This window comes from Battus philenor, unplaced genomic scaffold, assembly GCF_028537555.1.
Source record: "Battus philenor isolate CCGP_79_NKW_IND1 unplaced genomic scaffold, ilBatPhil1.0.hap1 SCAF_12, whole genome shotgun sequence".
In the NCBI taxonomy this organism is placed as follows: domain Eukaryota; kingdom Metazoa; phylum Arthropoda; class Insecta; order Lepidoptera; family Papilionidae; genus Battus; species Battus philenor.
Window position 1 is genome coordinate 12,534,245 of NW_027181674.1, and position 24,771 is coordinate 12,559,015.

Sequence of the window (24,771 nt, forward strand, 5' to 3'; positions counted from 1 at the left end):
CCAGCGGTTTGGTTAGTTTAACGCCTTAAGGTTTTTGAGTGGAGATTCTCTTCCTGCACGTACATCTAAGATGTCCGCCCACAAGGTGAACAGACTACCACATAAAGGTCGTCGGAAAATGCTGGATGCAGTAATGGATGCCCTTATATTAATTTTATAAAATGTAGTTTTATTTTTGTTAAATGGCAACACCACTCGACCCCGTCGCTCTTTTGTGACAACTTCCAATAAAAGGATTAAGAGTGGTGGGGCTGAAACAGCGTTTTGATTATTGAGTCGGGAGCTCGGTCACTCCTTCCATAACCATCTAAGTGATAAGTTGTCTAGTGGAAACTATGCTAGTTGGCCTATAAGAGTATACTGTGCTGCGAATTGGAGTTTTTCTGATACCCTATTGCTGAAATTATGATGATGAATGAACTTATTCAAACGAAGCAATGCGAAGTAATATTAAGAGCCTGGTAGAATTATGGGCTGTGATCTGGTTTTAATTTATGATAGGTATACTTTTATGTGAGTTATATATCTCTCTTGTCTAAAATATGTAGACCACACATGGAGGAATAAGGCCACCACTCTTCCCAATGAGTCAAGTTTCTAAAAATTCAAGTCAAAAAGTTTGTAAAACTATTCGTAATGCTTTAGTGACGGTATATATTAAGTATTATTATTAATACCGTTGTAAAATATTTTACGTAACTCAAATAATTGCTCTTCTGAAATGGTAGTATAATTTTAAGTATGAAAAATACTACATTATTATTTTAGGTACGTTTGTAAAAATGTAGAGCTAAAAACTATATAAACTTTTTAAAAACAAAAGCTTCAGCATTGTTACTAATAGAATTGAACCGTGCAATCTTCCTTTGACGGCTTTATCGTACTCTTTGAAAGAATTCAGTAGATTCAAAGCAAAATCACTCTTATACCATTGTGATAAGAAAGATAGCGAAAGCAAATCGACGATTGTCTATTTAGCATTCATTAGGTTTGTAGTATTTATTTGCATCCATTGGTGAAATTCGGTGCGTATGAGATCTCCGAATATTTGTTGGGTGGATCGGGCAATTCGTTTTATTCTCCTATTTGTTTGCTTACGAAGGGATACACGAAGTTTAGCCTTGGTCTCAATTTTCGATGTTTTAGTTCAAATATATTTAACGGTAAACCTTTTATTTATTTCAGAAAACTATTTCTGAATCAATGTAAAATTTAATTTGAAAAAAAAAAATACCGGTATTTACAAGGAGCATTATCATTAATATATTTTAATTGTCGTAATTTCGTCAAATAAGTCATTAAAACTTTTAAAATTAAAATAAATATTATTTACGTAAAATTAACACACCTGCCTACGTGATATACCATTACACGATGTGTAAATAAATAAATAATTTATTAAGTGTATTATCGAAGTAATTTCATTTATAACTGTAGTAAAAATGTACATTTGTACCTGTAATAAAAAGTTTAATATTTCAATTAAAAATATAAAGTTCATAGCCATTTGTGTTGTAAATATTTGCACTGTGCACATCTAAAACTAAACAAGAGGCTCTATACCGCGTGTGTTGAGCTCTTGAATAAAAATTTAAAACAATTTTTATTTGAGTTGACTAAACTTCAAAAGAGAACACGGCAAAGCACGTCAGCTACAGTTTAAACTGGTTACATAATTAATTCCGAAGCTCATCTCTTTGGAGTGTCTTCAAGAATTCTTTATATTTTTTTTTCAGATTCAACGTAAGGAAGGTTCTCAGTAAAATGAGTGGTGGTGGTATGAGAGGGGGCCGGAGGATCCCCACCCCAATGCCACCTCCGAAGGAGCAGCAGTACACGAACAGGTAAGTTATGGTTTTTAATAATAAATTCACGTATTAACTTCGCTCATTTAGTATTCAATTAACTTTGAACGGCTTAGTTTCTATCAAATTGATATATATTTACTTTAATATTAATTATAAGCTATATTGGAACATATTGAAGTTGATTTCTCGATAAATTATCTATTAATTATTGAAAAATTAAAACTTCTTTAGAATAATCTTGATTGGATTCCGAATTCTAAATTTCAAATTATTTTAAATTTATAAACTGTTTATTTCATAGTTAAATTTGACTTTTGAATATTACTGTTCTTACTTCAGCCGTAAAAAATCGAATGCTCGATACAGACCTTTATAAAATATTTACAAACAAATCGATTACGAGCGACCTGTATCCAGTGTTTGTGTATGTCCTGTATGTGATCTTTCTCAAAGTTGTTGTGTATGAGCCCACGAAGGTTTCTATTACTATTACCAATTTTAGACAGATGGCGCCACTGTCGTTCCAAAGAATTTCATATATTGCCGTGACAGTTCATGCTGATTTAAACTGAAACAAAAACAGCGAACGAATGATGATGTACCGAGAAGTAGGTGACATAAGAATTTATGTAAATCTTGAAATTCATATAAGTCTCGCTTAATTAAAATAAAAACGAAAAATGAAATAAATGTTAAATATATTTTTATGTTAAAATCCATGCGGACAAAGTCACGGGGCACGGCTAGTTCTTAATAAATCTCCAGCACAACCATCACCATATCTCGTTGAGTGACTGAGCTTACCAATGAAGCCTGAAATGAGAGATTAGTGTAGCAAGTACTAAGTAAGTAAATAAGCAACTGTTTGCGCACTTTTGTCGAAGACCTTAGTATAAAAATAAAATGCGTGAATACAATTCTGGATATATTTTTGTCATCTCAAATTATCTTCAAGCGAGATTTCGTTCCCAGACTAATTGCATATATAAATTTGATATATCAAAAAAGGTTTATTGTATCTATAACAGCTGACGTAGACTTCTTGAACTGAGTATTTACTATGGCCAGATCATGTCATTAAGAAAAAATCTTAGCTTTTTAATTTTCTTTTATTATTATTATAAGTTTTTTTAAGAAATTTTATTTATTAAAATAGGAGACATGCATCAGTTGTATATAATATTCTCGCCCTAAATACGGCAACATGTGAAGACGAAAGTCTTTGACCAATATGTGTTGGCGGTGATGATATACGGATCTTTGGGGAACACCTGTGCCTTGCAGTGGGCGCCTGTCGGTTTAAAAGAAGAAGAAAAATAAAACTGGAGTACAGACCTAATATTATTGCATTATTTTTAATATTTACTATGAATAATGTTTTTCGTAATTATTTGCTTTGTGAAAATGTGACGATAAAATTAAAATATTTATTTTTGTTTAAATTATCTACTCAGCTGGTACAGATAAAAAATTATATTAATTTTAAAATATAACAAACATGGATTTTAACAAGTTAATATTTCAAATCGTCTAAGTAATTGTCAATGTTCAAAAGCATTCAGATTAATACATTGGGGACTATAAGAGAAAAGCGGGAATTTTTCTTTATGAATTTTTAAATTGCGTTCATATCAGAGCATACCTTTTGAAGTTATTTTTTACTTGCTCCCCTCATATTTCCTGCACAAAATCGAACGCTCTTCCCAATGAGCTCAGACTAGGATTTTGTATTCAAGCCACATCGCATATTAAAGTTTGATTAGAAAATTCCGATTTTCGATTTACCGGTTAAACATACAGTCATTAATTAAATTATAAATTGATTTGCTTATAATTTTACAAATTGGCTTAAATTTAGTTGTAGAAATATTTTTTATAGGATATATTTTCAGACGATGGTTTTAAAATACACGTACGTTCATCGATCTATTCCGCTTAGAATTTGAGCCCAATTTGATAAAAAAAAATTTAATCAAATTGAGTTTTTCTATAATGACCTTTAACTTGACATGAAACTACAAAGGGGTCAAAACGCGTTCTTATATGACATAAGTTAATAAGTTTGAGTTGGAGTTTTTTGTTCACTTTTATTAATACAGTAATTAAATCAATTCGTTCTCGAACTGTGTTATCTATTAAGAATCGTTTACCTTGATAAATCATTTTTATTAATTTTCATTTAATGTTTTTTTTTAATTTATGCTACGAAACGCTGTCGCAAAGTTTCTTGTAAAATAATTCAAACCCACAAAGATATAGTCAATTTTTTAGAGCTACTTAAATGGTATAATAAGATTTTCTTTCCTTCTGTGCTATTCTTGAATATTTTAATTATAATTTTATTTATAATTTACAATAACTTAAATTCTTTACACTGTTACATTACTATTAGATCACTTCACTGTTTAATTAAATATCCAACACAACAGATGAACAATAATGTAGACAAGATGCGAAAGCCACTCACGCCTTATATCAGTTACACGTAGCTATCAAGCAGGATGTTTTTCCATGAGAACTAGGTCAATGTTCTGCAGTAATCAACGCCAAACAATGATATGATCCAGTGTGATATTCCCCTGACACACGTGTGATGTATTCTCCTTTGTTGCCGCATGTCAAGTTATATTGGTCTTGATACAAAGCTAGGTCTTGTTACAGCAAGGTTTACAGGAAGGTGAAACAATGCTTGTGGTAACAGAAAGGATGTCAACTATGTAACAATTGTATCGAGAATCTTGACTTTAATACAAGGGTGCCATGACAGTTGTGGTAACTTCCTTGTCTTCATCTTGTGGTTACTAAGTAGTCGTTTAGTTTTCTTTTATCGTTAGCAAATGGTTTATGCCTATTTACACTTTCATTACGATGGCACAGCTCCAAAGGCGCTTCGCCTAGATATCTATACAATAAATTTACTAGTATCTATTTTTATTTATATTATTATCTACTTAGGAACTTTTGCAATAAACATGTGTTTATGTACGTTACGAGAATTCAGAAAGAGCTACAGTCTATGGAAGCCTGAGTAAAATTGAACTCCCTTTCTTAATATGAAGTCTTTATGTCGTTAATTTGGACTCTCTAGCTCATAAGATGCTTTGGCAATCGGTATAAGAAGACGGTCGCTTATTAAAATCTAAGAGCTCTGCAATTTCTTAATCTGGTGAAAAAGTAGCATGTTACAGCCCGACCTGAGACTCCCACGGAAGCCCTGAGACATCACTACATTCACTAAACAGTAGATAGTGTTATCTTTTGTAGCTGTGTGGCTATAAGAAATAAAAAGCTGTAAATAACATATGCAAATGTTTATTACAATCCTAAACCAAATTTTGAATAAAGAGTCTTTATATTTATGGGCCGTCGAATATGTTCTACATTTGAAACAGCTCACAGTAGCAGCACGTGATTTTAGACAGGGATTCGAAAACGATTTATCATGAACATTTCCCAAGAAATCCGATCGGTGCGGTTCACTATCAAACTAACAACATATTGGAGATAGCTGCAGCATCTGGTATAAGCTTGGACAATTTATTACGTGTTTCGACGCAAGCATGACATGAAAGCGATACCCCTCTTATATCAAGGGTGTCGTATATCAGAATCTCAATAGACGTGTGGGATTGTAATTACAATTGTATAAGGAACTAATGATAAGTATCATAGTTTGGTGGTTAAGGACTGTATGTTCATACATATGTTCGCGGGTCATAGGTTCAATCCTCCTTCACAGTTTATTTTAATCATGTCAAACGCAGAACGTCCCCTGTTTGTATTATAACAAAGTAACGTATTTAATATAACATTGCAGGTGACCTACGGTTATAGCAAACATTGTATTCTACTTCTTCATCTTTTCAGGTGATGTTATTAAGTCTATTTGCTAGCAAGAAGTCTAAGGTTTTACACCCGTTTTTAATAATTCTGTATAAAGTGATCATTCCTGCAGTTGCTTACTTATTTATTTCTTTTCGAATGCGATAGGGCAATAGTATATATAAGCAGGGCAAAGTCGGTAGGGTTCGGTAATAAAAATTTAATTTAATTATGTAGTAATTAATTTATTCATTAAACCATGTGCGTTACATTTACCCTTTTAAAGTTTTTACAAAGAACCAATCAGCAGTATATATGCAAGCATTAATAATTCTATTTATTCAATTTGATGAATTGACTTCAAAAATGATAATTATATAAATAATATAAAGTTGAGAGAAAAATCTCAGTTTCATTGAATGTTTCATCAAGATAAAAGTTTAAAAATGGCAGTAGCTTTTAACGTAATAATAAAGTCTGGAGTCCAGCTCGGAGTTATTTCATTCGTAACATCAAGAGCACAGACATAAACACTCGGACGTGTTAAAAACTGCGAAATTTCCACCGAACAAGGGTCGTTAAAAGTGGTAGAATTTTCTGAACTGAACCGCTCGAAAATATTTAATTGCGTATTGAACGAACTTCTGAAATTGCGTCTAAAACGAAAATGTCTCTTTGACGTTTGAATGTCTCAATATTATTTACTACCAGTGCGCCGTGGACTTTGCTGGTTAAGTGATTGGCTTGTTGCAATGGAATAGAAATAATAAACAAATATAACATACACTCTAATCTATTTTCGTGCTGTTTTATATGAGATTGTTTCATGTGTGATTTTTTACAGAATATGAAACAATTCAATCAAATTATTACACAATTGACGAGGTTATCAATGAAAGAGAATTATAGATAGGATCTTGTATATCTGACTAACGAGGCTTGTAGAAGTGTTAAGTGAAACAATAGTCATCGCAAAAATTGATAACTGACTATATAGTGACTGAAAATAGTTAACTTTAAACACGCGATTTTGAATTTATTAAACACGAAAAAGGTCCAATATTTATAGTTATTTAAAAATTATAGCTACACGTTTTATCAATTCTCAGATATTTAATAAGGTTTAGTTTCTACGCGAGAAAGGTACCGAAGACATCCACAGACAAGATTTCGAGAAATTATTGCGTGTTAGATTCAAATAACTTTGTCCTCTTATTCAAAGAGCATGTAATTCTTATCATTCAGAAAATTTTCTATCCTAAACTATATATAGCTATACCCAACTTGATGCCTGTATCCATTAGAATACTTTATCATGACGAAAAATTGATTTAATCCATACTTTTTTTTTACAGAAGCTTTATCATTTTGATTTTTTTACTAATATGTAAATAATTTAAAAATAAACAATTATTTGTCAATGTAGGCACTGAACGTATGTTATGCGTGAAGAAATGACGTAAAATGTTTAAAGTTCTGCGATAAATGTGTGAATAAAATATATGAGATAAATTAAATGTATGATTAAAAGGTATCGATACTAAATATTATATGTTTATTAATAGGGTCCGCAGTAATTATATATGTATATATAGACCCAATGAAAAATCTAAACAATATGAATTAAACACCCTAATAAGTTATGGTCGCGCCTGCAATGCAATAAATTTTGCAAATAATGAAGTTATATTAGTTCAATATTGATTTGACTTTTCTTTAAAAGAAGCTGATACGTCTGTTAAGATGTACACGACGTTACTTCGTTCTAGTTGCCAAAGCTAAAGTACCTGCGGTATTCCTGAAGCAAGGTTACGATAAAAACTCAAGTAGCGTCGATAGCGCTCTTCAATCTAAAATCTAAGGAATTTGTAACTCCCAAGATAGTAAATAAACATTTTTCCTACATACATACATATGGTAATTATTCATTTATAACAGGTAATATTTCACCTCTGCTGTAAAACAAATTCAGGCTCAAAGAATAATGAAGTAATACATCCTCTTCAAAATTTTATGGTTTCATAAATAAACGATGTAATGATAAAATGATAAGAAAAAACGTTTTTAAGATTTAGGTAGCTATAAATTAAAATTAATTATGGTTTACTGTGTCTGCAGATGCTGTACTGCTAAAAGTTATATGCTTGTCATATTCCAATAGAATTTCGTAGTTATCACTTTATATAGGATAATTTGAAATAAATGTAAAAGCTTCAAAACTTTTTCCTGACTAATGAGCTATATCTTCACTCCTATCGTTTATCCCTATAATCATTTGATTTATGAAAATATAAAACTTGCTGGATAAACTGAGAGCGGAATATAAAAAAAATGTTTAGTAAAGATAGTGTATTAAAAATGGAAATAAATTGAACATTATAGAGGCAAGGTAATAAGTTACAACGGTAGCTTTTAACCAATTAAACAGCTATTTAGCATTGATAAGTACGCTTTGGCATTTCACTGAATAAACAGTTTAATTATGAAAAAAATATTATTACTTAGGGTAAGACGTGTATAAATATAGCCGCAGTAAAAGATAAGCCGTGACCCTTCGTCAACCGAAATTCCTCACCGGTCACCCGACACTGCATTTGTATGTTTGCATTTAATGACACGAACATTAGACCCGATAAAATGAACCAAACCATATTAGTATTTAAATTACAGGATAATATGTTATAGTATTTATTAATTAATTTATTTATATTATTATCAACTAAGGATCATTAGCAGCGATCACTTATAATTCATGACAAAAATGACAGAATAGCTTAACCACATAGAAAATAGAATCTGATTGAGCTCTGTTAAAATATTATTCTTCACCATAAAGCTGCGAGGTTATCTAACGCGTTGATCTCCGAAGACACGACAAACCATAGGTATGTTTTTTTTCAATCACTATGAAATCAGATTGTAAACATGTTTATATTGTGTGTGTGCATTAAATGTGCTTCAACTAGTGATAATGGAATTCATAAAGCTTGTATTAAATAATGCAACTAATTCTCTCATTGTATTGTAATCGGATGCCAATTTAGATCAGCTTGGCCAGACTGATTTACCTCGAGAGATTGGGGCTGGAACATGTATGAAATTTCTACAATGATTTTAAAATAATTTAAAAATGAAACATAAATTTAATCCATTACAATTATAAAAGCTTATGAAAATTATTACGAAGATACTTACATTAATCGTTATTTTTCACGGTCGTAGCAGTAGAGTAGTTAGGTTTTAATCTGTGAATAGAGATGGTTAAAAAATATTCAGTTTAGAAGCCACCCTTTCAGCGTTACCAAGGTCATCTACCCTTAACATGCGACCATAAAAATATAAATATTTTAGTGTGATGTAAATGAAATAATGCAGTTCACACGCACCGCCGTGCGCCGTGCGCCGCATTCCCGATGACAGCGAATAATAAACATACACGCACGTGTTCATGCCGCCCAAACTCAAGTCAAAAGAGAAAAGCGTTTTAAAAAACGCGCTAAATTTGTTAACTATTTTATGTCCATAATGTAAGAACATGGAAATGAAGTAGATGATACTTTGTTTAAACACTTTTAAAATCTCTGCCATCTCAATACTACATACATTGCGAAAGCGTTTTCTCGTTGTCTTTTTATTCCTAAGCTTGTTACATTTTTATTAAAGGTATGACTTAGTTACTCAAACCTAAATAACTTTGAACTAGTTGACTGAAATCAAATAACAATACTTTACTTATGGTAAATAACTTGTAGCTATGAGATTTGTTGAGATAAGGAAACAAGTTATGTATGTAATTAAACAATTAAAACTACGAATATTATTTATAAGTATAAAAAGACAAAAAGATTAAGTATATCAGCTTTTAATTGATTCAATTTATTTAGATCCTACACAATTGAGTGGCCCCTTCTTTTCAACTACGCACTTAAAGCGGTAGCGACAATCGACAACTAGCGCCATCTACCGGTATTGTCCGAAGTTGCAGTACTTCGGTATACATGAGAGATAATATAAAATATACTATCTATCTATCTATAAAATATCTATAAAATCTATAAAATATATATAAAATTATACTATCAAAAAATTTACTAAAACAGTCCTTCTAAAATCTAGTTAAAAAATTAAAGCTTCAGTACGTCGCTCAAAACATTGTGAATATTCTAAATCGCACTGCATAAACCACTTTAATCAGGGTGATTGCAAAAAGGTTTAAACTTATAATAAACTAACTATACATTCATTTGTTTTAAAACTTTTATCCCTATAAGCAAAAGCATTGTTTTAAGCATATATATAAATCTGATAATTTGTCGTATTCACTTATATCTTGTACCACATTTCACGTAATCAGAATAGTGTCGAAGTTCGGTGTCGCTCGGCATTAAACATACCGTTAGTTTAAAAATACATTTAATATTTTCACTTTACCTGTCCCTTTTCATACGCGCTTCATTTTAAAAAGACAGCGTCATATGTATTTAAAACGAATGAACTGAATTTCGGCTTCACGAGATATTTTAAGATTCATACACGTAAATTTTCATTATAAATTGCGAACTCATTACTTACGAGAGATTTTTTTTTAATTTTACGCATACGCGACCCTGGTTTATTTTTGGCAAAACTAATCCTCTTTTCGTTACGAAATAAAGAGAAAGAAAATAACAAATAAATATTCATTTTATTCATTTCTATTATTTAATTTATGTATTATAACTAGACAGTAACAAAAATATTATAATTAAACATAAAATATACATTTTAGTTCCATAATAACAGCTACACTATATCATTGTGAAATTATTTATGGTGTAAATCACATTATTAGAAAATATAAAGTAAACGTTTAAATTAAGATATACAATGCAATTACAAATAATATTAATAACAATATTGTATCTAAAGCTAATAATTAAAGATACATAAATTAAAACCTTTAAAGAATTATATTTCCTTTTTCTAAAAATCATAAAATTTTCAAAAATAGAATAGAAAACCAAGCTTAATCTCAAGATTTTAAAAACCTTAAATAAATCGGTCTTAAAGTTTTATTTATACTTTTTATTCCTAGCAGAATGTAATCATGATTTATATCGATTTATTTCCTACGCTATTCTTTCTTTTACAATCTTAAAAAGGTAAATACGACTTTTCTAAGTTTTAACATCAGATTCAATGCATTAGTACGTTACGTGGAATGCCTGATATATTTATTTATTTATCCAGGTTGTAATATATTGAATTGTCTGTTTATTTTAATTTATTGTGATTTGTTTATTATCTTATCTATACTTCCATTAATAAAAGATGAATGGTAAATAATACATTATTATTGTCTGGAAGAAATTGTGTTTCATGTATTTCATGCGATTATTTTCTTGTAGTCTTAATTTACTAATAAAGCATTATGTTCGTCTATACAAGTCCTTGTATGAAGACAATTTAACGTAGTATACATATACATATATAGCAATATCTCAAAGCTCTCTAACTCACAAAAGTAAATTATAAAAGTATATAACTCCTAAGTCATTGGTTTCGGTGACATTGTGCAAAATATTTCGCGCGCGAACTACTATTAAATCGCGTTTCGAAGATTCTGTTGCGATATAATACATCTGAATGTCGATCTAACATTTATGACATTCGTGGCGTATTTATATCGAAGGAAAATCAATTGAAATAGAAAATAGTAGAAATCGAAATATCTTTCAATCACAAATTTGTTTTACAAAACCATGGATAACAACGCATTGTAATATGCTAGATGAATTTGTGAGTAACTGTGTAATGTTTTACAATACACTTCTGTGTAATGTTTCTGAAAAATCATGTAATAAATATGGCTATAGGTGAGCAACATAGCGCGCAAAACAAATAACACCTGAAATTTTATAACCTGAAGTGAGTGAAGACCACGATCTAGCAAACTCAGCTTAGTATCTCCGTCTTAGAGGGGGACAGACGACCTTGTAAGGGTTAAGATAGAAGACGCTAGATGCACGTCGCCTTTAACCGATCCGATAGGATATATATGTAGGAGGCTAATGTCCACAAGTGGAAGATCTATGGTAAAAATTATAAAGATGATGTAGAAAAATTCCATCATACCGTTAATGATTTTTAAGCGATAATACAGCTTGAGAATTAATTGCTCTACAATTATAGTAAGTATTGTAAGAGTTTTCCAAAAACATTTTAGAGCTCGTTGTGAACTTGAACTTTTCTTGGATCATAACTTTAAGTTTAAGAATACCACAATAGAGGAGATCAACTTGATTCTAGTTTATATCAAAAAAGACTCTACCAGCATTCTTCTCATGACCTAAACTGTAAATGATTTTAGTGGTATATAATATGAATAATAAATACGTACGTTATATATTGCTTATTTGAGAGAGTCCACAATGAATAGGAAGGGCTTTTTTGTTATCGCTTTTACAGTTCTTACAACAGTGGTAAAGCAATTCATTTCTTATCACTTAAAAATCAGTTTTGTTAGAAACTGGAATCAAATTGGATTCTTCTATAATCCCCCAAAATTACTCCCAAGTTATAATTATCATCATCATCGTCATTTCAGCCGGAAGATGTCATTGCTAGGCGTAACCTTCGACATAGATTTTCAATAGAATAGGAGGGTTCCTCTTATGGTAGAAGGATTTTATTACAAATTTTCGTTTGAAAATTTCTTTAAATATATTGCATGATCGTTTTAAATTAAATATTCGTATATTCTCACTGAGAGTAGTTAATGTACCAACAATAATAACATCGTAATGTTAATATAAAAGAAAGATTTTCACAATATCGTCAGTTGCTATACTTTTTCTCGAATCCCTTGGCTGAAATATTAAAATGTTGGCATCTGTTTCACCCACGGTTCTCGGCTTTATCCGGTAACTTATACGTGTTATTGCCTGGACTGGAGCCATCTGAAATTGTATTATACGAGTGAAATTTCTCTACAGCACCACCTCGTATGTGTCATATGAATAAACCAGTGGGTTAAGAGAATTTTAATATGCTACGTGGATATTTTAGAAAGTGTTTGGTCGCTTTTAGTTGGCTTTTATGTGATATTTATGCAATAGTTCATTAGTCATCAAGATTTAAATCTTTTAATCCTTTTAACTATAACATGCATAAGTATTATAGGTAAACAATTTGCTATATTTATTTATTTTTCTATTGTAATGCGACAGGTTAATAGGTTTTTGCAGTACGAAGTTTGTAGGGATAAGTAATGAACAATAAGTACTTTCAATATGGTATATTATTATCACGACCTTATTTAATATTTCTGCAACCATTGATTTTTGGATATGGAATACCATACATTAATTGACAGACAACCAATACAGAATCCAACTTGGATGAGCAACGTTCAGGAAAATACAAAATTTCTTCTTGTCCAAAATACCGCAGTATTTGAAGATGAAGTTCTATAACCAATGTGAGTCGCCGGTGATGACATATGGTTTCGAGACGTGGTCACATACAACGGGCCTCATAGGAAGGTTCGAGGTTACTCGGAGACCAATGTGTATGGCTATGCTCGGAGTTTCGCTGCCAGATAGAATCAGAAATGAGGAGATTCGCAGAAGAATCAAGATCACCGACGTCGCTCGAAGAATTGTTCGTCTGAAGTGGGAGTTTTGAAGAAAGGTTTTCGAGTGGCAACCATGAGCTAGTAGACGCGTCGTGGTTAGACTAGATGAACCGATGATATAGTTTAGGTCGCTGGAAGTGGCTGAACGCGGGCAGCACTGGACTGATCATCGTGGCGAGTTTTGGGGAAGGCGAAACATATATTCACCCTTCTTACACTTTGAACCAATAACCCTGAATAGTTTAGCTACTTTTGAACAAAGGTATGTAAGTAGTTATCATTCAGCTATAGGAATTCCACTGCGAGACCTAGGCCTTTCTCTAAAATTCCCAATAGCACCAGTTAAAAGCAGCCAGTCGTGCGTCTATCGTCTTTTGACAGTCTTCGGTAGTGCTTGGACTTTAAAATTCTGAACAACAGAGGTGGATAACAATCCACCTTATTTAATTCTTGAAAGAGTCTAATTAGTCATTAAAAATTGGACATTTATGACTTTAGCTTGTTCTGTATGTAATTGTTCTGTTTGTCAACCAGCTGTATCTCTTCTGTTGTTTGATATATAAAATCTAATATCTCTGGTCAGACTACCAGTTGGTACTTCGACCAATTGGTATCTTTCTTAAACGTTTCGAACCTTAATAATATTTTTAAAGTATTCTTTGAAGAATATACTTTCAAGAAATATGCTAAACTAAAATCAATAGGGGAAAATAAGCAGGAAAACAATGGTAACTAACATTAGTTATTACATATCCAGTTAATCTATTGACGGTAATAGAATATGTTACTGTTTTGACCTTTACATGTGCCTTCATTAATTTGGTGTGGTTGATACGTGTCATGTTATATTGCTATTATTACATTGGAACACGTGATATTTTTTGGATATATAGACGATGGTATTTGTGACAATGAGTCAAAAAAAATGCAAGATGAAATAACTACTTCAGATTAAATAACGTATTGTAATTTTTTGGGAATTCGATGTGTAAATATAAAGTACGTGTTATGAAAAGTATGGGAGCGTAAATGTTGTTTTTTTTTTCTCCGGGATTTTTGGAAGTTTTAATCTTAAATAATTTACTGATCATAGTTTCTGATACTTAAATATAATTTATTTGTCGACTATCTATATTCTACTCTAAACTAGCTGTGTCCCTGACTGAATTTAACAAAAAATAATATTTAGTTAATCAATTTTGTTTGGATTAAGAATTTTTCTAAAAAGTAATTTTGGTGTATATACCGTATACATATTCATATTCATATATTAAAAAGCAGTTATTTTAGTATTACAAAAAGACACTCCAATTTTATTTATCTGTTTAGATTAGGTTTAGCTGGTCTTAATTGCCTATTTATTTTTCCTAATTAGTCGACGTTGCTTTATGTAATAAACACATACTTGAATTATATTATTTGACTTTTATGTACACTTCACGATATGGTACTTCTCAACCAGATATTGTCGATAATCATAGATTGTATCAAAGGTAAAAGAATATTAAGCTAAAATAACACAGTAACAGCAAATAGCCACAAATAACTTTTTCCAACTATGTATTGCACGAGTAAGCTTACTTTTTGATTACATGTAATATACTTATGTATATTTAACTAATATAAAATACTCGTAATTATCGATTAACACAATGAGCAACGGTAGCCAAGTGGTAGACGAATGTCTTTCCGATCGTAAGTCGCATTTTGTTCATTAGCTATATAGGATTGCCACTGCTCACAAACAAGATTACAGAAGATGAGCAGCAGCATTCTCTGCTACTGATCTTCTACTTTAATATCACACTGCACAGCCAATACGCCTGCCAATTGTGGCGATTATGTTATATCCCCTCATACATATCTTTGGGGCGTTTATGGGCTGAAACGACGAAAATTTAATAAATGGTGCTGCATTTGGAACGCATTTGCGTAAACGGGTATAATACACAATTAAATATAACAAAAGAAAATCTTATAGAAAATAAAACAATCATGATCAAGTTCCTATAGTTTTATGGAAGAGAAATTGTACGCATTATGTTAAATCAGATTGATACAATGCAAATTTTCAATCTTAGATTTGTATATATCTAAAGATGAATGTTAAAAAAGAAGAGTAAAAAGTCTATCGTAGCTTGCATTGAATTAGAGTTTGAATTTAGAACATCAAGACAATTGGCATGATTCTGATGGTAAAGTTGTTCTCAATAGTGAGACAACCTAAGCAACTATTTTAAATGCGGCTTTATTTATTTATAGCATTAGGTACGAAAAGACAATCACGTAATCAACGGTTTGTATGTGAAGCTAAAATGGCGAGACATTGTTGGACTTTCCATTCTTTCTTTAGAATTGAAACGTATAAGGATTACACAGAGAATGGTTGGTTTATCACATTGTTACTAAATCAATTAATATCAAGGTACATTTGATGCCGACAAAGGATCTCAAAGTTATTCAGTTGTTTTTATTTTGGCCCCTGCTATTGGGTGTGTGTGTGTGAACAGGGATTTCATCTTTCTTTTATTATTTTTTAACATTTCATTTTTTATGACCATACATTTCTTCCATGCATTACATTATCTATCTTTCCGTTCTTTCAGTCTACAATTCTATCTATTTTTCTCTTCTATTCTATCCCATTCATCCATCCTCATTACTGCAATTTGGTTTTTTTATTGCAGTTTATCACAGATTTTTGTTTATGAATTCTTTTATAGGGATATTAATCACAGTTTTAATACATCACATTTAATTTATTTGTTTTTATTAGATGCTGTTGATTCTTCACTAATGGGGCTAAAACTTTTTACCCTTACTTAATTTAATTTTTAATCATGATTTACTTGTAAGGAGGAACGGAAAGTAATATCGCGTTCTTAAGTTAAATTCACATTCACACAAGTTTTTATTTCTAATCAACTATATACACCTTTGTTATCAACAACCTTTTGCTATCTAGTATACAACGTCTTCCGAGTACGTAATGATCTACCAAATGACATTCAAATATTGACATGCGCAGAAACAACATTACTTTCCGGCCCTCCTAATGTAACCGTCATATTTTATACGGTAGTTCGTTGGCGAAACACATTAGCTTTTTAATAGCCTATTTATTATTCTTATGAATCTGCAAAAATTCAACTCCTATGTTAAACGTATTATAAAACAATAAAGCTGAATGCTTATCGCATGCAAAGAATGCCCACAACGATGCGATGTATGTACAGTATGACGTAACGAAGTATTTAGCGTATATTTTGCGTGTAGTAGGTGTTGAACTTTCTATCTGGGAAACGTTTGTGGATCTATTTACTTTTCGAACATTTTATGTCCTTTTATCTAGTGATCGATTTTTGGTATCTTTACCTGGCAAGCACTTGTATTATGTCTATTTAACATGCAAGTCTCCCTCTCTATCGTCAGATTTTGCACTTTTGTTGAATTTTAGTCTAGTGACTTATCGACTGATCCTGGTGTTTCTACTAGGCGACCACTTTGACTTCTCTAGTTGCCAGCATTCATAATTTCACTACCTGTCGAGCATCATTTTTTGTCTTAGAGGGAAACTTATTGATACTACCATAATTACATTTATCACGTAAAAATGTTTTTATTTCGAAGATGCAGTCTTTTGCTGCCATACATAAACATCATCACAAAACTAAAGTTATAACTGTATCACCTAAGTGATTGATTACCGGTGTGAAACTTAAACTGGTGTAAACGTGAACTTATGGCTTCATGTTGTCAATTAACCTATGGTAGATGTTATCCAAAATTCAATGATTTCCGAAATAATAAAAAATGTAATTAATATATGAAAAAGCGATTTCCAAATTCGGATTACTGTATATTAAAATTAACTATTATCTATTATATCCATCTCATCAGTCTTTATACTGCCAGAAGTTATAGATTTGTCACATTCATATAGAAAAAATAAATTGTGACATATTTCATAGTGATCACTTTATAACAGGTTATCCAAAAAAGACGTAAAAGCTTTAAAACTTTTTGCTTGGCTAATGAGCTTTATATTACCTCTTGAAATCTAGACACCTGTAACCAATCAGCTTGTACATAATTTAATATTTTATATAGAGTTTGTTCCCGAGTGGCGCTCTTCTGGTTACGTTATTTTAACATTGGCACTTGCCAATACCTTATACATAACACAATATAACAAACTATTTAGTTCGGCAAATAAAATATTAATACAAGATCGAAGAAATTAACAGTTTGCCAAAATACGTAATGGGTATATTCTAGTAAGAAAAAGAATGCCATTGAGTACTCTACACGAGGGTTAGGGTGACCAACGCTTGCGATGTCTTTATTAAATTTATTTATTACGTATAGGGGGTGCAGATAATTGTTATTTTTGGCTCTTATGCTATGGAGGATATATGACATTAAAATAGAGTGATGAGCGATTTCAGAACTAGGAGCGCCGACTAAAGGTTGCCAAGCAGCCAAAGAAAGGACCTATTTACCGAAGTCGTTGTTTCAAGCTTTAATCAGAAGAGTGTTTCGTTAATTTAAATAAATAGTTTTTTTCATTCACATCAGAAGTAATAATGTTAACGATAAACAATTAAATAAAAATATTGGTTGGATTCTATTTAATAGCGAAACATGCCGGATACACGTATATTAAAGTTTATGACGACAAGACAAAAACAGAGAATTTTTCCACCTTTTCTGGTAATTATTTCTTACCTGTAACAAGAATAACGGTGCATGTCTAAATATTGTATGCATATCAGCAATTTAGCCGCTAGACGTCGACTTCTGGACATAGATCTCCTGTACAGTTTTCCAATAAGATCAGTAGAAAGCGGCCTGCATCCAGAATAATCCCATGATCAATGGAGAGGGATATGCTTGGAATTTCGCTGCGAGATCGAATCAGAAATCGGGAGATCTGAAAAAGACTCAAGACACTGACTTAGCTCGAAGGATCGCTTCTGAAATGGCAGAATGCGGGGCACTAGGTGCGAAGCGGTGTCCATTGGCTGACATTAACATTCCATCTAGTGGACCGATGAAATTGTTAAGGTCACGAAGTCGCTAGATGCGGATAACGTAGGGTCAATTACCGTGACGATCTATCTATCTATTTCTTGCAGTGGGCGTCATTTAAAAAATAGATTCTTGCGTACAGTAATACCCCGCTTTACGCGAGGGATACGTTCCAAAAAAAAATCGCGTTAACTGAAATTCGCGTATAACGAGGTTTATAATTAAACATAGTCAAAAATTATTACAAAAAATACAAATCATTTTAATCAATCACTTTAATTCTAGGAACACTTTATGCAATACATACTCTTTATTTTTTACGGAAAAATACTTCTATTGTCTTTTGGGTAACGTTTTGTTTACGTTCTTGTAAAATACGTTCATAACACCCAACACTGTTTTTAATTGTTTGAAAGATGGTCAAGACACCATAGAGAAGTTGATGACTCATTATATTTATACGCACTCTTTCGCGTAATTCGAGGCATTTGAGCGCGAAATTTGCAATTCGCGTTATAATGAAACCGCGTATAACGGGGTCGCGTAAAGCGGGGTATTACTGTATTTAGTAACGTATACTTAAAAATAAATTCAGAAATTCATAAATAAAATAATTTGCTTTAGAATTAATTTTATACGTTCTACTACGCTACGCTTAAAAGATTTATCCACGTATATGACACATCCATTAGACCTTATCGCAAGTATAGTCATCTTGCATTAACCATTGAAGCTTTCATAATAGAAGCACTCTGTGGACAATATGTCTATTGTGAAGACTGGAAAGAACACATTGAATAGTTCATTATTATGGGAGATCGGCGGGATATAAATGTGAAACAAGAAGCATTTGTTTGTAAGTAAATTTTAATGTTTTACGAAATCGAAGTTCGTAATATCTTCTGTAAAACAAAGCTACAGTCATGATTAGTTCTCGTTATCTTACAGCAGTGAAATGTTAGTAACTAAATAGGGGTTAGTTGGGCTATTTGGAATACTATTATAATACCTATTTATTTTATTGTACTTTATTTATTATTCTTTATTACATATTACACGCTAGGATGTATTTAATAGTTCCATAACAAAAAACAAAAAAGTAAAATGGGCGGTCTTATTACACAAGGCAATCTCTTACAGACAACCGTAGTATGGAAAAAGTAGAAGAAAATATAATGAGTAGTTAACTTGTACAAAACTTACATATATACATACATATTTATACAAGATATATACTTTTAATAAATATGGTATAATACATATACGGCGTATTATAATATATAATACAATAATAAATAAAAACATCTAACTGATTTGGATCGAACTTACCTCGGAAAGAATAAGCAAACAGAGAAACAAAGAATAAATTTTTAATGTCTATAATATCTTGTCGTCTAAAATACCCGTGTGTGTTGCCAGTGAATATTTATGGATTTGAGACGTGATCGTTTACGATAGGCGCTATAAGAATGCTCAAATTCTCCCAGAGAGCAATGAAGAGGGTTATGCTACGCTATGAGGAGATCCTTAGAAGAACCAGGATCAGCATCGAGGTCGAAGAATTGCTTGTCTGGAGTGGCGGTGGCTAGGCGGTGGGTAGTCCCCGCAATATGTCAACTGACGACGTTGTCAAGGTCCCGACAAGTTACTGGATGAGGGTAGTACAAGACACAGCAGTGGCGATCTTCGAAATAGCCTTATTCCTTGCAGTAGGTTTCTATCGGCTGATAAATATAATAGCTAGAAATACTATTCAGTTTATTTTATTAATATATAAGTTTGAAAGTTCGAAACCATAAATAGCAATGTTGTACTTTGTTATTGTCATTTTTGTATAAATATCAAACTTATAATAAAATAATTTACGTATAATAAATATCAAACTGTACCAACTACTATCACGTTTCCATAATTTGACTTCAATGTTCCATGATAACAAGGTTTATTTATTACTAAACTTTTCAGACTGCTTATACATTTATTATTAATATAATTGTGTGTCATTTGGCCCCATACTCCCCTATTTTGGCACTTGTGACATTTCAGTGAGATAACGAGTTCTAGTGAAGATGTTATCTGTTAAAGGAAAGTCGTAGATCAAGGGGTGACCTCTGTACGATAATACTGCATCATATATTTTGGTTTAAAAATGACAACCAGTACGTGTCGTTATTTTTTATATCAAAACGAGAGAGCTTTTAGATTGTAGACTTGTCAATTTTGTGTCTGTGCGTATAAGCGTATGGTGTGTTGTGTGTGCGGTTTGGGACTGCAGCGTGGATTACTTAACATTTTGAGGAAGGATACTGATTTAACCTCGGATCTTCCACGCTCTCCGCAGCGAAGGGGCGGAAGGCCGGCCCCGGAAACAGATCGAGTCGTAATTACTCATTACTGTTATATAAATATAAATATGTACACACACACACACACACACATATATATATATATATATATATAATTACTCATAATTTGACGTTGAAAATGAAAAAGTCTTAAGATACAATAAAAATATCGTGTATTAACAATAAAGCGCTAAAAATATAATCTCCTTATTATTTTTAAGTCTTCCAGTGTACTATATAGAAAACATATATTTGTAAATAATTGTTTATTAATTGAATCAATAGTTTCTTCCTGCTTCTGTGGAGTTACTTCCTTCTTCTTATCCACAACTACAATACCTTGCGAAGCAGAGTATAGTAAAAAATAAATTAGGTTAAAAAAACAGATAATAAGTCGAGAATCAGTAAGAGTTCTGTTAAAAGTTCCAATTTTGATTAAATTAATTTTATCTTTTAAATCAGATCACTCTAACGACAGACTGGTAACACGGGACGGAATGAAATTCGTCGAATCAACTATAGTATGTGTATAAATATGTACATAAACAATGATAGATTTTTGTAAGTTGAAACAAGATCTAGAATGTTCTGCGATAAATAAATACAATTCAATTTTAAAGCGGAAACGTGTAAACACTGCGGTATTCGTTAGATAGTAGTATCAAATGAATATCTGATTGAATTACTCAGAGGTAAACTTTCTCCTGGTTGTGGAGACAGTCAGTTCATAATTATATTTTCAATTTAATTCAACACAATGCTAACCGCAGATTCTTTGTAAAAATTGACAAATTACGATAAAAAATATTTTTACAATTTATTTTACATGGTTAAATATTTTTTATTTATTACATATTTATTATTGACCATAAATAATAAAAGAATTAATAAAGTGTAATAAATATTTTATTGAATATTGAACATAAATAAACAGTAAACTATAATTAAAATTACATTAATATTATATAAAAAACAATGAAGGTTTTGTATAGACGCATGTATTTTTAAAAAGAAGAAATGTTTTTTTTATTGATAATTATTAACACAAAAACACGCCTGCAACACAGCGTCTTGTATTTGGAGAATTATAAAATACTACTCTTGAGATGTTCTCATTATAACAAATCAATTGTCACCAATCTTTGATTGATCTCTTCTTGGGCTCACCTTTCGTACGATCTCCATAATAGCATTCTATATATGAACAGAAGCACTGTCCTGCTGAAACCATAACTTGGCATTGTACTGATTGAGCTTTCAAGACATCAGATATTATACCTAAACGAATTCGAAATAATTATGTTTACCAGTTAAGATTATAGGTTATATTTATCCTTGTGATAAAATGTTAAAACAAATAAGTTAAAAAAATGTAACTAATTTTTTGAACGTGTTAAAATACTTAAAACTAATTAATGAAATTTCTCATGTTTATTTATATTTTTATCTACTTAGGATCGTAAACAGTGAATACGTGTGTACGTCATGAAACGACTAATAACTAGAATAAAAGCTTAGAATTAAAGGCTTCCCTGTAATAGCAGCCGAGTAAATGCAACCAGGGCTACAAACGCACCATAATCAGAAAATAGCCCACAATAATCTCAGACAGGTTTTTTTGGACGACCTGAACAGTATAAATATAATTCGAGGTTTGCGATTAACATGTGGGGGTGAGTTAACAGCTGGGCACGTATTTGTTCTCTGTGCCTTCTTATTTCTACCACCCGGGTACGTATATGCCAATTCTTTATGACGATAAAGATTTTAGCCTAGAGTGATCGAAATGATGTAAAGTTCGACCCTAAGGCAACGGCAGTCACCGCATCGCTAACGGCGTTCGAATTTAAATTCGAACGCGAAAGAATAGTTTATTGTAAAAAGTACTGGTGGTAATAGTGTGTTATTTGGAGATCAAGTTGTTAGTATGACTTGCTTGGTAAATATGTAAATTAAATGTTATTTGTAAAATAAAGAATTGTTTGGTTAAAAGTAAAATTAAATATTTATAATGTAACAATATGTCAGGATGGCCGAGCGGTCTAAGGCGCTGCGTTCAGGTCGCAGTCCACTTCTGTGGGCGTGGGTTCGAATCCCACTTCTGACAAACATTTTTACAATCTTTTACGAAAATCGGGGTTATAAACATTTTTATATTATAATCGCAATTAAAATAATGCGGTGTGTTATTTTAATTGCGATTATTAGTATTATGTTCTGCATAATGATCTCTCTGTCGTTAATAACGTAAGTTATCCTATAACTGTAGATGCGGAAATTGTATTACACGAACTTATCAATCAAAATTCATTCTTATTTTCTTTGCAGTAGATTCACATTTGCTTTGCTAGTTATATTTACACAATAACTAAAAGAATGTTCTGATATATTTATCGTTTCCATGATATCGTAAGAAAATAAAGTCAGTGATACACATGTGATATGAGAATGTATAAGATTGTATCCATTGTGTTAATTTTTAGTAAACGTAAATTGAAAAATGTGTACAGGATGATTAGAAATAGGTGTAAAAACATTAAAGGGGTGTATGTAAAACTCTTAGTCGTCTCTTAGGCCTTCCGCAAAGATATCTATGAGGGATATACCATAATCGCCACGCTTTGTAGGCGGGTTGGCGATTATTACGTGGTATTGTGGTACGCAGATGATGCTGCTGCCAATCCTCTGGAAACTTGTTTGTGAGCAGTGGCAATCTTATATTATTAATGCACAAAATGTGAATTATATAAGGTTGTATACCGGGTATCAAACCTACGAATGCAAGTTCCGGTCCCATGCCGCCGCAATTTCGCTGCTCAATGTACAGCTTATTTGCTGTTACAATAATGTATGGTCAACCCTATTCAAAAATCAACGGTTTCAGAAATTATAGATAATGAAATCATATTATAAAAAAGCGTCTTCAAAATTTGGATCATTTCATATTAAAATTAATAATTGGTTTTTTTTCTCCCTGTAGATTTTTAATGTCAGAAGCTATTGGCTTGTTACATTCCCATATAAAAAAATAAATTAACGTAACATATTTCAGAGTGACCAATTTATGTATGGTGGTTGAAAATAGGCGTAAAAGTTTTAACGCTTTTTGTTGCCAAATGAACTATACATTCACCCTCTAATACACCTGTTTACCATTTTTTACATCTATTTCCAATCAACCTGTATGCAATTTTGTTTTACTTTTTAAATATGAGTGCCTAATGTAAAGTGTGATATATCAATAATCCTACAAGTGGCACAATATGTAATTAATAGGAATAAAACATAGTTAAACATAAAATATTGTAAGTCTTATTATATATTTAATCTTATTAAGATAGATTTATTGAAATTAAAAAAAAATTAAAATTGATGTACATGAGAAAAATAAATAAAGTAAATAAAGCTGTGATACTGCAATAGAAAATACAAATGAAGTGTTCGAGGATGGATGAAAGGAATGGAATGATTGAGAAAGGAAGATGGAATTATGGAATGATAGAAGGAAGAAAAAAAGATATTGTGAACTATGGAAGACGAGGACGAAAATAAAAAATTCATGTGAAAAAATTGTTAAAAAATAAAAAACCCTGTTCCCAACAAAATAGGGGTGGAAGGAGACGTCCCAATAGCGGAGGCCTCATTATAAAAAAAGATAATCCTACAAGTCTGTATAGATAAATATTCTGGGACACAAGACTTTTTAGTTGTCCCGACAAATAAGCTGTTATAATTTTCAATTATTAAAATATTTTATCAAATTCAAATCACTGTTCTCAAAAAAATTAACATGTTTCAGAGCAATCATTTATATTTATAGATTTAATATTTTATTTATAAATATTAACTTGATTACTCGAGATTTCTCTAAGAGATCGTGGCAAAAAATAGATGTCCGTAGACGAACGTAACCGACGTAGACGAGCAGGTGCGCAAATTAAAATGACACTGGGCAAGCAACATGGCGCGCAGAACAGGCCGCTGGGACCTTAAGGTTTTGGAATGGAGATCGCAGACCGGCAAACAGCAGTAGTATATATTAGGTGAACAGATAAACTTGTAGGTAACTGTTGGTACTTGTTGGTAAGATTACTAGAAGCAGCATCGCTTCCCTCTTGGAAGAAGAAAAGAGAATGTGGCGGACATCTGC

General features: G+C 31.6%; 1 protein-coding gene and 1 non-coding gene across 2 annotated transcripts in view; both read left to right on the forward strand.

Moving 5' to 3' along the window:
* Positions 1-24,771, forward strand: part of Ent1 (Equilibrative nucleoside transporter 1) — a 466,176-nt gene that overhangs the window by 333,205 nt on the left and 108,200 nt on the right. The window lies entirely within an intron of this gene.
* TRNAL-CAG (transfer RNA leucine (anticodon CAG)) lies at positions 22,645-22,728 on the forward strand. Its single transcript has one exon. It is a non-coding gene; the product is annotated as a tRNA-Leu (tRNA).